At 59.1% G+C, this 15,840-nt stretch overlaps 1 protein-coding gene across 11 annotated transcripts in view; it reads right to left on the bottom strand.

The window, feature by feature from the left end:
• GNB1 (G protein subunit beta 1) overlaps nucleotides 1–4,206 on the bottom strand; it is a 78,795-nt gene extending 74,589 nt beyond the window's left edge. The window contains exon 1 of one of the 11 annotated variants that reach the window (XM_070611138.1): nucleotides 3,944–4,206. The gene's annotated coding sequence lies outside the window, so the exon portion shown is untranslated. Of the gene's footprint in view, nucleotides 1–1,504; nucleotides 2,236–2,289; nucleotides 2,583–2,803; nucleotides 3,157–3,943 lie in introns of those variants that run through there. The other 10 variants (XM_070611127.1, XM_070611128.1, XM_070611134.1 and 7 more) reach the window with 10 other exon arrangements.
• Between the last annotated feature and the right edge of the window lie 11,634 nt (nucleotides 4,207–15,840).

The raw sequence follows: 15,840 nt of genomic DNA, 5'->3' as shown, positions 1-15,840 counted from the left end.
AAAAGAAAGCAACACTGCTCTGCCATTGGAGGCCAGCAGTGATCTCCATCGATCACTGTGGCACTAATGGTGGACACTGCCACCAGAACAGGGCCAAGAGGCTTAAAAAGCTCTTAGCATTGCACTAATCCACTAAGTCAATATCTATAGACGACCTATATTTCTTAAACCAAATTCTGAAACAAAACTCATAGCTTTAAGAAGAAGTGGTACTCCATTCCTTTTCCGGAACAGTCAGTGGGATGTCGCATTACCCAGTACATACGCACACGCTCCACGTGTATTTGGACTGTTTCTTTCTTCCATAATGTTACACATTCCGTTTTGTAAACTATTTCTCTGATCTCAGTCTCAATCTAAATTTGCTTTTAGCCCCTCATTCTGTGTTCACTACACCTCTTAATTAAACTGTCTACTTCATCATTTCTCTAATCACTCTTATCAACAAATGCAAACCTGAAATTAGAATTTATACCAGGATTAAAAAATTCTAAAACTTTTTGTTTAATGCCTTACTAGATTTATGCTAAATAAGGGCTTCAAAATAATATGGCACGCCATATGGTCAAGCCCAGATAATAAACTTGAGACTATCTATTACCAATCCACTAATGCTAAAAGCCAAAGTCTGTAGACTAAGAATTTAATCCAATTTAGAGATAAACATGAGCCAAATCTTTTGGGCAGGGAAAAAAAAATCCAATAAAAAACCTATAGTAAATGCCAATACTGCACGTCTAAAATAAAATCAGTGTTATTAAAGTAAGTACTAGCTAAAAAGCCAACTGAGGGTAGCTAAGTCTTATGTCCTGAAGACCTTTCTCAAAGCTGTTTGTAGAAATACAACTTTTCCAATCAAACCAATGAATAACAAAGAAATTTTTAGCAAAGTAAAAAGTAAGAGAACAAAGCTCTGAGAAAGAAATGAACTCCTCATAAAATCAGTCTATTTCTCTAGTGGTCAATATAAGCTACCTAGGTTAATTAAAGCCTTGAAATCAAAATCACTAAGGCACAAAAAAATTTGAAAAGGTTTAACTCTTTAAAAAAAAATACATTACTCTGCAGGCTTTTGGCCGTCTTTTAAATCTCTTTTGAGATTAAAATTAAATCTGAGGATTTACTTCAACTTCTCCAAAAACATAAATAACTAAAGATATCAAACAAAGAGAAATCTTCATGAAGGTGCTATTAAAGGACATCCTGCTCGGTATGTGTCTGAGCAGAGAAACAGCTCCGAGGAAAACTCAGACATCACACAAATCTGGTGGGTATGTTCATCGAAGAAAGTATCAATTCGGAGTCAAAACCACAGGGTTGAACATCGGCCTGGCCAGGCTTACTCCTGAACCACGCCTGCAGCCAGCAGACAAGGCAACGCAGCCCCAGCCCGGCCGCGAGGCTCCGGAGCAGGAAGACCCAGGAGTGAGACACAGGCACGATCATAAACCCTAACTTTGCTTTCCTAAACTCCCACCTTCTAAGAAAAACCTGTAGCACTTACAATGCCTGTGAAAGCAAAAGCACGCAAGGGTGGGAGCGAGTCTCAGCAACACAGAGGCCTTGCAGTCCAGCGCACAGGCAGCCGGAAACCCCCCACAGGATCCTGACGGAGCCGCCTCGGACCCTTCCAGTCGCCTCCATTTCTGGACAGTTCTAGCTGTGGAAAGTTGAACCGAGCCAAAAGCTACCACCAGTTCTGCCGTGTGGCAGTTCTCAGACCTGCTTCCATGTTGGTGGCACCAGCGGTCCCCTACCACACACCCAGTATTACTAAGGAAGCAAAAAAGGAACTGACTGTTCACTTTCTTTTTGCAATATACACCTTCCGGAAGAGTCCAGAATAGACCCTATCTATCTGAACAGAATGCAAACTAAAACCCTTTTTTCAAATAAAGAACCCCTCCACCCCAAAAAAGACTATAGCTTCAAATTAGAAAACAACTCAGGTGGAAATCTTACAGCCAACGAGGCTGTAACGACCTACCCAGCGTCTAGAGTTGAAAAAAACTCCTCGCAGAGCTAATATTTCCATTTATTTGCTAATCGTGAAAAATAATCTACGTGTTTCTTAGTTGATAATCTCATAAGCAACTGCTTAATCACCAAATATTATTTGAGATCACTGTTAGCAGATAGACAGCAAAATGAAAATACAAAAAACCCACTAATACTCCCCAAACCAAAGCTACAGATAAAGATGTCTACATCGTTTACGCATAGACTCAGCAACGTACCCTTTAACGCTAAGTGTCCACCAGCTTCCCTTCCCAAAATAAGCATTCCTACCTGTCTTCCTGCAGTGGATGACTCTCCCAACCCTAACTGAGGAGGAGGTGGGCAGGGAAAGCTCCCGCGACGTGAGCAGGCTGAGCGTGTAACTTAAGGACAGAAGGCGTCTCCGAGCGCCTTCCGAATCAAACGCCACCCGCGAGGCCCCGAGAGCAGGGTTCTCGGAAGCCCAGCGGCCGGGTCGCGCCGGGCGGAATCCTCAGCCCGCTCCTCCCCGCCCCCACCCCGCCGCCGCGAGGCCCCGGGCCGGAGGAGGACGCCCAGCCGCGGGGGCTCCGCGCCGGGTCCTCGGGGCAGCGCGCGGGCCGCCGACCACCTCCGGGCGCGGCGGAGGCCGGGCGCGCGGCCGACAATGGCAGCCGGGCCGACGCGCCATCTTGTCGCGGGGCCTGAACTCGGGGCCATTCATTCGGGCGCGGGGGGCGCGGGGACCGCGGCGCGGCCCGGCCCTGGGGGGCCCCGTCCACCCCCGTCCAGCCCCGTCCACCGGCCCCGCGCGCACGCTCCGCACCGGGCGAGGGGGGAAACGGCGAGGAAAGGCTCGCGAGGGGGCTGCCTTCCACTTTTCGGTAAAAACGAAAACAGCCGAGTGGTTCCAGGTTTGGTCTTCCCAGCACAGCTCTTTGTTTCTGCCTCAGACGCCCCCCGAATTTCCACGGGCGGGCGGCCGCCGGCCGGACCCCAGCTTCCTCATTTCATTGTCCCCCTTCTGCATCGTGTCGTTCCCAAACCCGAACTTCAAAGTCGCCAGGAAAGGTGCATGTAAAGCCCGACGTCCTTCCCGAGCGGAGGACGGCGCCCACCGCCCCTGCAGAACCCGCTCCCTTTGTTCTCGCGGCCCGGCCCGGCCGGCCTGGAGACCCCGGCCCCGCGCGCCTCCCCGCGGCCGGCCTGCCGGCGCCCGGACCTGGACCCCGGACCCCGGCCCCAGACCGCAGAGCTGGACCAAGAACCCCCGCCCGGGACCCTGGACCCCGGACCCCAGATCTGGACCCTGGCCCCGGCCCCGGCCCGCAGATCTGGACCCAGGACCCCCGATCAGAACCTGGCCGTGGACCGCAGCCCTGGACCCAGAACCCCGGCCCCCGCCCGGCGCATAGCCACCGGACCACAGACCAGGACCCCGGCCCCGGCCCGCAGAGCTGGACCCAGGATCCCCGATCAGAACCCGGCCCCGGACCCCGGCCCCGGCCCGCAGAGCTGGACCCAGGACCCCCGATCAGAGCCCCGGCCCTGGACCCCAGCCCCGGACCGGAGACCTGGACCCACAACCCCGGATCAGAGCTCCGGCCCTGGACCCCGGCCCGTAGACCTGGACCTAGGACCCCCGATCAGAACGCGGCCCTGGACCCCGACCCCGGACCGCAGACGTGGACCCAGAACCCCCAATGAGAGCCCCGGCCCTGGACCCTGGCCCCGGCCCGCAGACCTGGACCCAAGACCCCCGATCGGAGCCCCGGCCCTGCCCCAGACCTCGGCCCCGGCCCGGCCCCGCCGCCGCCCGCAGGGTCGCCCGCCCCCGCGCCGCCGACCCCACCCTGGCGGGGCAGGAAGACGCGGCGGCGGCGGGGGAGGGGCGGCGGGCGCCCCGGGGCGGCGGGCGGGCCGGGGTCGCGGCTGGGGCAGGGCCGGGCCGGGCCGCCGCGCTCACCTCGGCGCCTCGTCCCCCTGACGCCCGCGCCGCCGCCTCCGCCGCCTCGGCCGCCGCTCGGGAGGTGGTCGCGCTCGGGCCGCTCCGCGGGCGCTGCGGGCAGGTGCGCCGGCGAGGCTCGGTCCGGTCCCGCGGCGACCGCTCCACTCCCGCGCCCGCGCCCGCTCCGCCGCCGCCGCCGCCGCCGCCTCCGTCCGCCCCTCAGACGCCTCCAGCCATCGGGATGGGCGCGGCGGCCCCTGCCCGCAGCCTCGGGAAACCCCACGGCCGCGTCACCGCGCACGCCGCGCGCGCGCACGGCCCGGCGCCCGCACGCCGCGCGCGCGCTCCCCCCACCCCGGCTCCGGCTCCGGGCCGCGCGCGCGCGCGCGAGCAGCTTAAAGGGGCCGTGCCGCGCCCTCGGGGACCCGCTGCAGGAGCCCCCAGGCCACGCCCGCCCCTCGCCCGCGCCTGGCTCTGCGCCCCAGGGGCCTGCCCGCTGCCGACCCGCTCGGTTCCCAGCCTAGTGGACGTGGATGGAGGCCGCAGGGCGGGAGCCGGATCCCTCCCCGCCCCTCACCCACACCTTGCACCCCGAACCCCTAACCCTCACCCTGCACACGGGCCTGTGCACGCATCCCGCACCTGGCGCAAGCGCTCCGCAACGCAAACCGCACCCGGTACCCGCGCAGGAACCGTGCATCCTGGGCGGCATGCTGTACCCGGCATCCCGCACCGCACATCTGCACCCCGAATTCGGCACCGCACACCCTGCACTCGTGCCCCGCACCCCGCACAAACGCTCTGCACGGCATACTGCGCCCCTTACTCACACACGAACCCTGCGCCCTGCACGTGCACAAGTGCGCGGTACCACCCAGCCCAGGCCAACCCTCAGGCCTGCAGGTGCAACGGAATTGACTGATTCCTCCGCGTAAGGCGGCAGCACGGCCGGGCCCGTGCTGGACCAGGTCGTGGAGTGGACGACCCACTACAAGGTGCAAAGGGCCGGTCCCCGGAGGTACCCGTGAGGCTCGAGTGAGCTCTCGGGCAGGTGCAGGCAGTGTGGCCTCGGGTGATGAGGCCCAGGCCCCTCCAGTGGGGAATGGTTTCCTGGACAGAGAGGAGTGACCACAGGAAAGAGTGTCAGAAGGGAGAGATGGTCGACCCCTGCAAATGCCCCTGAGAAGTCGGCTGGGCAGCTGAGGATTGAAGCCCCCCCAGGTGAGGAAGGGGAAGAGGGTGGAGATAGGTCAGATGTCCCCAGCCTGTAGTTTCTTTGTCCTCAGAAACCTCCAGGATGCCCGTGGAACAGCCCTCAGCCCACCACCTCCATCTTCCAGCTGACTTCTGGCTCCCCACTTCCAACAGCTTTGCCCCCCACTGACTTCTTCACTGAGAGCCTGCAGTCCCCCACCCTAGTCACCCTTCCAACCCCCTCGGCCTCCTGGCCCGTCCTCCCTGTGCTGCCCTTTCCAGACTAAATCCAAGGCCGCTTCTCCTCCAGGCCTACACGGCTTGGGTAAAGGAGGCTGGAGAACACACCCAACGATGCAGCTGTCCCCTCGACGAGGGCCACAACCTCAAGGGGCCCAATCGCCTCTCCCCACCCCTGCCTGTTTCCCAGCGTCAGCTGGTGTGTCTCTTCTGCGTGTGTGTCTGTGTGTGTTTAGGGCAGCCCTTCACTCCAGCCCTGGGCCCATACCTTCACACCCACTCGAGGGCTGTGCTCCCTGCCTCCCCCCAACTCCACGGGGCCTTCCTACCAGCCCACAAACATGTTGCCATCATTCTTGGAGCCCTCTCTCAATTCCTGGCACAGCATGCTCCAGGCTCATCTTAGACCCTCCCTGCCCCAGCCCTGAACTCAGCCATTTCTCCAAGGAGCCCTGGTTCCTTTTAGTGGGGAATGATATTTAGAAGCCAGGATACAAGCTCTGAATGTGTTCACTGCTACTGGGGTGTCATTGCTTGTAGTCCATGTCAGTGGACAGAGCTAGAGAACATATGTACGTGCAAGCATACATGAATATGTACACACACACAAACTAGTGCCCCGTGTAACCAATCTCCATCATCACCACCACCCCACCTCCTCACCGGGCATGGGCTCTGACTGTGTCTGGGCTGCCGCAGTCCCCACGCCTGCAGGGATGTCTACCTTGCTCAGCTGAGCAAAGACTCAATGTCAACCATGTCATTCCTCTGTTTAAAACCATCGACAGGGGCCAGCCCGGTGGCACAGCAGTTAGGTTCGCACGTTCTGCTTCAGCGGCCTGGGGTTCGCTGTTTCTGATCCCGGGTGCAGACCTACGTACCAGTGTCCCATATATAAAGTAGAGGAAGATGGGCACAGATGTTAGCTCAAGGCCAGTCTTCCTCAGCAAAAAAGAGGAGGATTGGCAGCAGATGTTAGCTCAGGGCTAACCTTCCTCAAACAAAAACAAAAACCATCAAGAGTCCCAGCCTCCCTCTGGCCTCCTCTCTGTCCAACAATCTGGGTCCTCTGTGCTCTGCTAACACACAGGCCACCACATTCCATGCTCTAGCCTTCTGCCCTTGTGGCTCTGTCTGCCCAAGGAGGGTCATCTCCAGTCACCACAGAGTCCCCCCTGGCCCCCACCCGCCGTCCTCCGGAGCCTCATTTCTCTTCAGAGTTCCCCTTCCTGAACTGCATGGGGTTCCTTTGTGGGCTGCGTTGCTGACTCCCTAGCCCGCTGCTCCACCCGCTGAGAAGAGCATGGGGCCCACTGTGGGTCCTCAGGGAACATTTATGGGGCAGGCAGAAGGGGTGTGGGCCACCCTCCGTGTTCCAAGTGAGGGGGCACGACTCAGCATGAGGACCAGAGGCCAGGGAAGCAAGGAGGGTTGGAACAGAATGGTTACTGTGTCCAGGACAAGGGCTAGTGGCCCAGGGGAGGGGGGACACTCTGCAGCAGGATGCAGGGTTCCTGTGCGGGTACCAGGTGCGGTAAGCATTGCAGAGCGCTTGCGCCAGGTGAGGAATACATGTACCAGACACGTGGGCGGGGAGGGATCCAGCTCACGCCCTGCGGCCTCCACCTACTGCTGGCAAGGAGGAGGTGGGTGATACAAAGTCAGAAGGATGGATGTCCTGAGCATTGGCAGGTGGGTCCCAGAAATAATGGACCGAAGGCCCCAGGCTCAGGATCAGAGACATTCCTCCCAATCCAACAGGTCTGATGCCAACCCTCAGTGCCTGCCTAAGTCCAGGACAGAAAAGTGGAAATGAGGAGGGAAGGAAGAGGGGGACGGGGAGGATGTGAAAGGTGGGGGAGGGGAGGCAGAGCCGCGGCAGAGCAGAAGGAAGTGGGCAGAGGGGTGAGTGGTCTCTGCGGTAACTTCCATGCTGTTGTGGGGACGGCAGGAGGCCTGGGGACCCTCAGAACCCCCACCCTGCCATCCAGGGTCCCTGCATTCCTGCCTGAGGTTCGCAGAGGGCACCAGGCTGCAGGCCTGACTCGGGAGCAGGGGTGCTGCCAGGGCTGGCCCAGGGCTCCCCTGTCCCACAGGCCACCATCGACCTGGTGGGGCCTGTCCCCACTTGCACCAGGGCCGCAGGGCAAGGCCACACACGAGGACACCACCAAGCCAATGCCTGCCTCAGCCATCTGAGGTTTTAGGGTGCAGCCCTGGCACCCTGGCTAATCTGTGGGTCTGCAGGGTGCAGCAGGGCCTTCCCTGGAACCTGCCCTGCGGCCAGGCCTGAAGCCCTCCTTTGCGTGTTTATGGACCGGATGTGAGGGGCAAAGTTGAGGGGAAGGCCGCAGGAGGGAAGGAGCAGGGGATCCTGGGGCCTCATCCCCCTCCAATGTGCACAGGCCACAGGGTCTCAGGGGTCGCCTCCCCACCCCAGGCCAGTCCCCGGGCAGCAGGGCCTTCTGGCCCTGGGGACACATGCCCTGAGCTTGATCAGCTCTCAGGAACCTACAGAGCTTCCAGCTTCCAGCCGGGGCCCTTTGGACCTCAAGGGTCTGAAGGCCGCCCTGGGGCCCCTACCCTCCCTGCCCCACCCTCCACCCTCTGCCCAGGCCTCCTGCAGTTTGTGGCTCCCACTACTGTCCAGGCCCCACCTTGGTGGGGCACAAATCACGGCCATTGGTGAACCTGCTGGCCGCCTCCCCAACCCCCGCACCATGGAGAGCTCACACCCAGCGGGCCAGGAACCCAGGCTTCTCCTGATTTCCCGGTGACACTCCCTCCTTCTCTAGATAAGTGGCTTAGAGATCAGCCTGTGGTCCTGAGTCCATAGCCGCACGTGGTTTGCCAGAGCCAGCCCAGGGCCAGGCCAGCCAAGTGACTGCAGGGCTGAACGGGGCCCCAGGGCAAAGGCGGCTGCCCTGTGCCTGGCTCAGCGCCCGGCCATCACTAAAAACCTGGGGAGCATAATGCATAATTCAGATGCCCCTGCCACATCTGCTCTTTAGCAGGAAATGGTCTGATGGGAAAGTAGGTCTTTTTAAATGTGAATTATTCAAACAATCTGTTCACGTGACCAGGACCTGCGCCACCGGGGGGCATCCTCCAAGCCTGGCTTTGAAGGGTCTCCGGCGGCAGGGGCGGCTCCCAAAGGGTCTGTCTGCACCCCGCAGAGCACTGTCTGTTTCTCCACCACGCAGCCATCCTGTCTCTGCCTCCAGTGAGGTGGGAGCCAGACCCTGCCTCCGCGCCCCAGAGGACAGAGGCCGGGACAAGGAAGGGAGGGAGGGGGGCAGTATGTAGGTAATCCAGAAGAAGCACTAATTAGTTCCTGCGGGCTTCCAGAGGCAGGTTCCGTGACAAAACGGGGTCAGGATAGTAAGGACAGTGAGGAGGCCCCCTCCTCTCTCCTTCTCTCAGCAGACACTTGCCAAGTGCCCACTGGATGCTAGGAAGGCTCCGGTCCCTGACTGCACGGCCGTCTGCCCAGCGAGCCTTGTGGGTGCTGGCCTAGGGTTGGGTGGCCTCAGAGCCCAGGGGAGGGTCAAGGCCCAGGTGGCCACTGAGGTCACAGGCAACGCAGCAGCTTGGGAGGCTGGTGTGGTGGCAGAGCAAGCCTTGCCAGCCTTGGGGAGGGTGTGCCCCCCGCCCCACCCCGGCTGCCAGCAACCCTCCCTTCTCTCTCCCAAGATATGGCTCGTGCCTTATCCCCAAGTCCCCCACCATGCCTCTTGTGACCTGACGTCCAAGCCTGTGACCTTCCTGGTCACCCACCTTTGGTCAGGAACCAGACATCCCTTATGGGGGGCACCAAAACTTGGGGGGCAGTGGGGTATCAGGAAGTGCCATGTGAGGGGTGGAGAAGGGGCAAACGTGGAGGTGGGCAGCTGTACTTCAGGGGGCGTGTCCCCCACCCACCCTGAGATTTGGGGTAAACTCCCCAGGGAAGGCCCACTCCCCTCACATATCCCCAGAAGTGTGTGCACCTCCCACAGGAATGCACATAACACACACATGTGAGTTGGATCAGTCAGGACTTAGGGCAGCAAGTGGCAGAAGCTTGAACCAGCTTATGTGAAAAGAGGCAACTTACTGGCTTGGGGAATAAGCCTATGAGCATATGTTTGGGCTTCAGGCATAGCTGGATCCAGGCATTCAGTGAGGCTGTCAGCTTGGCTCTGCTTCCCCAGGTGGTGCCTCCTTTTCTGTCTCTGCCTGGTGGGGAAATGGCTGATGGGCCCGCCTTCCTATCACCCCCAACTTAGCAGCTACAGTGCTCCAAAGACTCTGAGATCTGTGTATGTTGACCCCAAGAAGGCTCTGAAAAGCCCCACTCAGATTTTGTGTCACCCTGGAGGCAGGGGTTGGAAAAGCCACAGTTAGTGGCCCTGTTGGGACAACATGCAGACCCAGAGCAGAGGCAAGTACTATCACCGGGAGGAGGAAGCCTCTTGGACAGAGGAAAAATGCAGGTATCCTCACCTGCCTCTTGGTCAAAAGCAGGATTTTGGCAACAGCTAAGCTACTGGAAATGAAGCCTCTGTTGGTCATTGGGCTGAAGGCCTGTGCAGGCCCAGGCTCCCTGCTCCTTTCTGGGCTGCTCTGTCCTGAAACCTGACGCTGGGGGCAGAGCCTGGGGGGATGGGACCGGGCAGACACTGGCCTCCCACCTCTGCTCTGCCTCCACCTCTGCAGCAGCCTCCTGGGCCTCCCAGGGCGGGGGCATCAAGGGTACCCCAGGGGCAGTCAGTGCTCCCACCCACCCCGGCCCCCAGCCCCGTTTCCTGTCCAGGCCTGGGCGGCTCCCTTGGCAGGGAGGCCACAATTGTTCTCCACAAGCACTTCCCCCAGCTGCCTGCAGAAGGCCAGGCAGTCACCCGGCCAGCCCTGGACTGCAGCTGCGGCCGCGCCCTAGGCGCATCCTGGGCTGAGGCTGGAACGCTGAGACGGAGAGGGGAAAGAGAGAGAAAGTGTGAAGCGAGACTCAGAGACCCCAAGAGAGACCGAGGACCAGGGATGGGCACCCCCAACCCCCACACCCACGCTCAGACGGGAGAGGGGAGCCCAGGTAGGCACCCGAGAGATGAGTGGACAGGGAGGCCTCAGCCCAGAGCGGGAGGGGTCTGAGAGAGGGAGCCCGCTGGGTGGGGGCCTAGAGGGGGCCCACGAGGAGGGTTGGCCCAGAGGCAGCTGCTTCCTCAGCCAGGCCTTGGGGATCTGAGTCCCAGAGACTCCCTGAGGCGCCCCACCCTCCTCCTCCCAGGCCTAGCCAAGCCTCCTGTCCTCAGGTGCCACCTACAGGACTTGGCATGCTCAGGGAGGGGTCCCTGGAGCCAGGAAGTGGGTCACAACCCCAGTATCACATAAACCCCAGAGGGGCCACATTAGCTTGGTGGACCACAGGCCCTGGAGGATGACTGATGCTTTTGCCCCTACCCCAGCCCAAGCCAGGATTGACACCCCCCCAAGAGTGGGGGCAGTCTGTACACTGTGCACCCTCTTAGTTCCCAATGTAGGCATTTGTAGGGACTGATGGCCGCAGGGATCACGGTAACCTTTCCAGGAGAATGGGAGTGGGCTGCTCTCAGGGCCACTGGACACACCCTGGTCTCCAGTTCCCTTCGCCTCCCCCTGCCAGGGCCCTGCCTGGGGGAGGGGCACCCCGGCTGTTCTGGGGATTCATCTCCCCGCAGATGGCGCCCCGGGACCCAGCTCCACCAGCACCTGCCAGGTAAACAGCTTGCACCTGGGGCACCAGCAGACAGGCGGAGAGTGGGCGGTCCAGCCCCAGGCCTGCCTGCTGAAGGGCCACAGGAGGCTGCTGCTGCAAAGCCTTCCTGAGCCCACGGCTCTGTCAGCCTGGCCAGGTAAGGGGCAGCCCAAAGATGAACACGGGGCCTGAACTCTGCGCCCTGGAGCCGCCTTCTCACCCCCCGGAAGCTGGCCTGAGGTCATGTGATGCGAAGATGCCTCACAGGGCCGTTTTCAGCAACAGGGAGCCAGAAGCAGGAGAAGCAGGACACAGCAGGACCGCGGCCCGGAGGGGAACAGGTGGCTCCCCTACGCAGGTTCTGCCTCACCAGCTACCTTTTTTTGAATCATGGTAAAATACATGTGACATAAAATTTACCATCTATACCCTTTTGAAGTGTACAGTTCAGTGGCATTTAGTACATTCACATTATTGTGCAACCGTCACCTGTGTCTAGTTCCAGAACATTGTCATCCCCTCGGCAGGAAACCCGTCCCCATTAAGCAGTCACTCCCCATCCCCTCCCCCAGACCCTGCAACCACCAGTCTGCTTTCTGTCTTCATGGACTGGCCTGCTCTAGGTAATTCATTATGAGCAGAATCACACATGTGGCCTTTTGTCTGGCTTCTCCCACTGAGCATCATGCTCTCCTGGTTCATCCATGTTGCAGCGTGTGTCAGGGCTTCCTTCCTTTTTATGGCTGAATAACCCATTGCACGGATCCACCACACTGTTTATCCATTCATCCAGGCATGGACCTTTGGGCTGTTTCCATCAGAATTCTGGCTCTTGTGATTAGAGCTGCTATGAATATTAGTGGACACGTTTTTGTTTGAACATCTGTTTTCAATTCTTTTTGGTATTTACCTAGGAGTGGAATTGTGGGGTCATGTGGTAACTCTGTGTTTAACCTGAGGAAGTGCCCGACTGTTTTCCACAGCGGTTGAACTAACTTGCATTCCCATGAGCAGAGTATGAGGGTTCCAATTGCTCCACGGCCCCACCAACACTTGTCACTGTTGGCCTTTTTGATCATAGCCACCCTAGTGGATGTGAAGCGGTGTCTCATTGTGGTCTGATTGGTGTCTCCTTAGTGATTACTGCTGTGGATCATCTTTTCATGTCTTTATTGGGGTTGTTGTTGAGTTGTAAGGGCTCTTGGTATATTCTGCACGCTAGACCCCTATGAGATGTGTGATTTGCAAATATTTTCTCCTGTTATGCCAGTTGTTTTTTCACACTGTTGATAGTGTCCTTTGACTCATAAAAGTTCATAATTTGTTTTTTGGGGGGAAGATTAGCCCTGAGCTAACATCTGCCACTAATCCTCCTCTCTTTGCTGAGGAAGACTGGCCCTGAGCTAACATCCGTGCCCATCTTCCTCTACTTTATACGTGGGACGCCTGCCACAGCATGGCTTGATGAGCAGTGCCATGTCCGCATCCAGCATCCAAACCAGTGGACCCCAGGCCGCCAAAGCAGAACATATGACCTTAACTGCTGCACCACCAGGCTGGCCCCAAAAAAGTTCATAATTTTAATAATGTTCAATTTATCTCTTTTTCTTTTTTCATTTCTTTGTTGCCTGAGTTTCTGGTGTTGCACTAAGGAGCCCTTGCCAAACCTAAGTTTATGAAGATTTACTCCTATGTTTTCTTCTAAGTTTTATAGTTTAACTTTTTTTTTTTTTTAGATTTTTTAATTTTTCCTTTTTCTCCTCAAAGTCCCCTGGTACATAGTTACACACTTTTAGTTGTGGGTCCTTCCAGCTGTGGCATGTGGGATGCCACCTCCACATGGCCTGATGAGTGGTGCCACGTCCACGCCCAGGATCCGAACGGCGAAACCCCTGGGCCGCCGAAGTGAACGGCGAAACCCTGGGCCGCCGAAGTGGAGCGCACGAACTCAATCACTCGGCCATGGGGCCCACCGCCATCTGTCTGTCTTTGTGCCAGTACCATGCTGTTTCGATCACTGTAGCTTTGCAGTAACTATTAGATTGAAGTGCGAGTGTTCCAACTCTGTTCTTCTTTTTCAAGATTGTTTTGACTGTTTGGGGTCTCTTGTAATTTGATATGAATTTGAGGAATGATTTTTCTTTCTCTGTGAAAACAAAGCCATTGGCATTTATCAGCTACTTCTTAAAAAAGGATAAATTCCGAGAAGAGGAGCCAAGGGAGGTGTCCTTTTCCTTCTGCTGGTCAGCGGCCATGAGCTCACTTAGGGCCTGTGGCAGAGAGGGGCGCAGACCCTGTTGGGCGCTGATGGGAACCAGGGGGGGTCTGAGCAGGGGCGTGGCCCCTCTGGCTGCTGCAGGGTGGGGTGAACTGTGCCGAGGGCAGCACGATGGGCTGGGCAGGCTGGACAGGGCCACATATTCCAGAGTGATGGGGTTTGTGGTTGTTCAGTGATGAGGGTACGGAGGAGGCAGGGATGACACCAGGGTATCTGCCCGAGCAGCTGAGTGGGGAGCTGGGACCACGGGGAGGGACAGCCAGGGTGGGCAGTTCAGGGGGCGAGCGGAGAATGTGCTGTGTCTTGGACCTTTCTAGCCTGAGATATTTATAGATGTCGGGCGGAGAAGCAGGCATAGGGTGGGCGTGCAGAGCCACAGGCCAGCGAGGGGCCAGAGGGGAGCGTGTGTAGCCAAGGACGTCCCAAGGCCACCAATGTCCCCTCAAGGGGAGAGGAGGAGTGGTGAACAGGAGGAGAACCCCAGAGAGAGGAGGGGACTTTGCAGACAAAAGCGTCGTGTGGCCAGGGCAGCAGGGACCAGCGTGAGATGGGGTCCCAGGCAGGCACCCAAGGAGCTGGAGGGTCCCAGAGATGGCTGGGCATGTGTGAACAAACACAACCAGGAGGCAGGACCGGGCTGGGGTGAAGGGGGGAGCTAGCTTCATGGAGGCTTAAATGTGGGCCTGGAGGCACCTCAGGAAAAGGGGAGGGAGGGCCCTTGCTGTCACCCTGCCTCTACTCCAGTGCCGCCCCCCCATGAGCCCCCAGCGCAGCACCAGGCCCAACCCCACACCATGGCCCTCTTCCACTTCTTGGCAGCATTTTCTTATTGACTGGTTCTTGTGGATTTGGCTGCCTGGGGAGCAGAGACCCCCTTTTCCCCAGGGCAGGTGCTGAATAAAGGTAGCCCAGGGGACCTGTTGGCTGCTCAGGTGGGGGGGGCCTCCACCTGGTCCTGCTGGGCCCCCTTACTCCCTTTCAACACCTGGGGACACAGTTCAGCCCAGAGGGGGAGGCTCCAGCCCTCGCCCTGGGTCAGTCTCCTTCCCTCCCCAGCTCAGGGGCCTAGGCAGTTGACCTGGCTCCCTTCTGCCTGCTGAGCCATCCTCCCTGGGGGCCAGCTGTCCCCTTGCCCAATGCGTGAGTCCAGCCCTTCAGGCCCATGGAACTGCCCCGGGACCCCTGACTAGGACCCAGTGGCAGCCCCTGTACCAAGAGTCCCCTAGCCACCTTCTGAAGTGGGGGTGGGCACTCAGGTAGTTGTGGGGGTGTCTGTAGTAGGGTGTGGGCTGGGCCAGTGAGGACAGCAAGGAGAAGGTCACTGGGTCCTTGCACTCTGCTGCCCCAACCTACCCTTGGCTACCAGGCTCTGCTCCAATTTGGGCAGGCACCTTACACTCAGACTGGGCACCACTGCACATGCCCTGGGGCAGGCAGGGTGATGAGGGGGCAGCAGTACCCTTCTGCAAGGCCATCTAGGCTCCAGCACCCCTGCAGCATCCCCAAGCCCCCAGCTTCTAGCGTCTCAGTGCTACAGTCCTCAGCAGCAGCTGGACTTGGATCCTGAAGGTGCAGCTTGCCTCATCTCTCGAGAGTGCCCCCGGAGCCTGGGACTGTTTGTCAAGAATTCTGTCCCTGAAGCCCAGCCCACCAGCCACCTGGGAGGTGATGCAAGGTGTGCCTGGAAGGGGCAACGAGAGATGGGGAGGGGCATGGGGGCCCAAGGGCCTGGAGCAGGGTGGAATCTGAGGGTGGTGGCCTGGAAGCCTTGGGGACATGGGGCCCCTAAGAGATGGAAGAGGAAGTGGTGGGCTGGAGCCCCAAGCAGCAGGGGTGCTGGGCAGAGCCAGGAGCACCCGCAGGCCACTGAGGCTGCCCCTCCTGGGGCAGCTGGGCCTGCAGGCACTGGGTGTTTTGGAAACCAGCAGGAATGGCTGAGCACGTGGGGTGGCTGCCCGGAGCCAGGGGCCCTAGAGTTTCTCGCTGTGACGTCTGTCTGGGACCTCTGGGCCCTGCTACATTCCCCTGGGCATTTGCCCAGGGCTCATGCCCAGGCCTGCCCCGGGGGCACCTGGGGGTGGCTCAGCCTGCCCGATGAGACTTCTAAGGGGCTGTGTGTCCTGTCCTGTTGCCCCTCCAGCAGATTCTGGTGGCCACGGGCATCAGGTCTTGGGTGGGCACTGAAGTGCCCAGATGTCTGAGAGAGACCATGGGGAGGAAGCACCCGCAGAGGGTGCAGAGGTGAGGCACTGTGGGTCAACCCAAAATGGACGCTACCTGGGGCCCCTCTGAGGCCAGGGCCATGCATGCACCACCCCTGCTGCCTGGTCCTGTCCCCCACAGCCAGGGGTGCTGCCCCTAAGGCCAGGCTCTGCGGACACGTGGGGCAGGCAGTCCCCCTAGGCAAGGGGCTTCACCTCGTTGAAACTCAGTTTCCCCTCTGTGCAGGATACACCTCCAGGCTCCTGCCTCCCGCTGGCCACTGGGCCC

This window comes from Equus przewalskii, chromosome 2 (genome assembly GCF_037783145.1).
Source record: "Equus przewalskii isolate Varuska chromosome 2, EquPr2, whole genome shotgun sequence".
In the NCBI taxonomy this organism is placed as follows: domain Eukaryota; kingdom Metazoa; phylum Chordata; class Mammalia; order Perissodactyla; family Equidae; genus Equus; species Equus przewalskii.
This window is presented reverse-complemented; position numbering and strand designations above follow the sequence as displayed.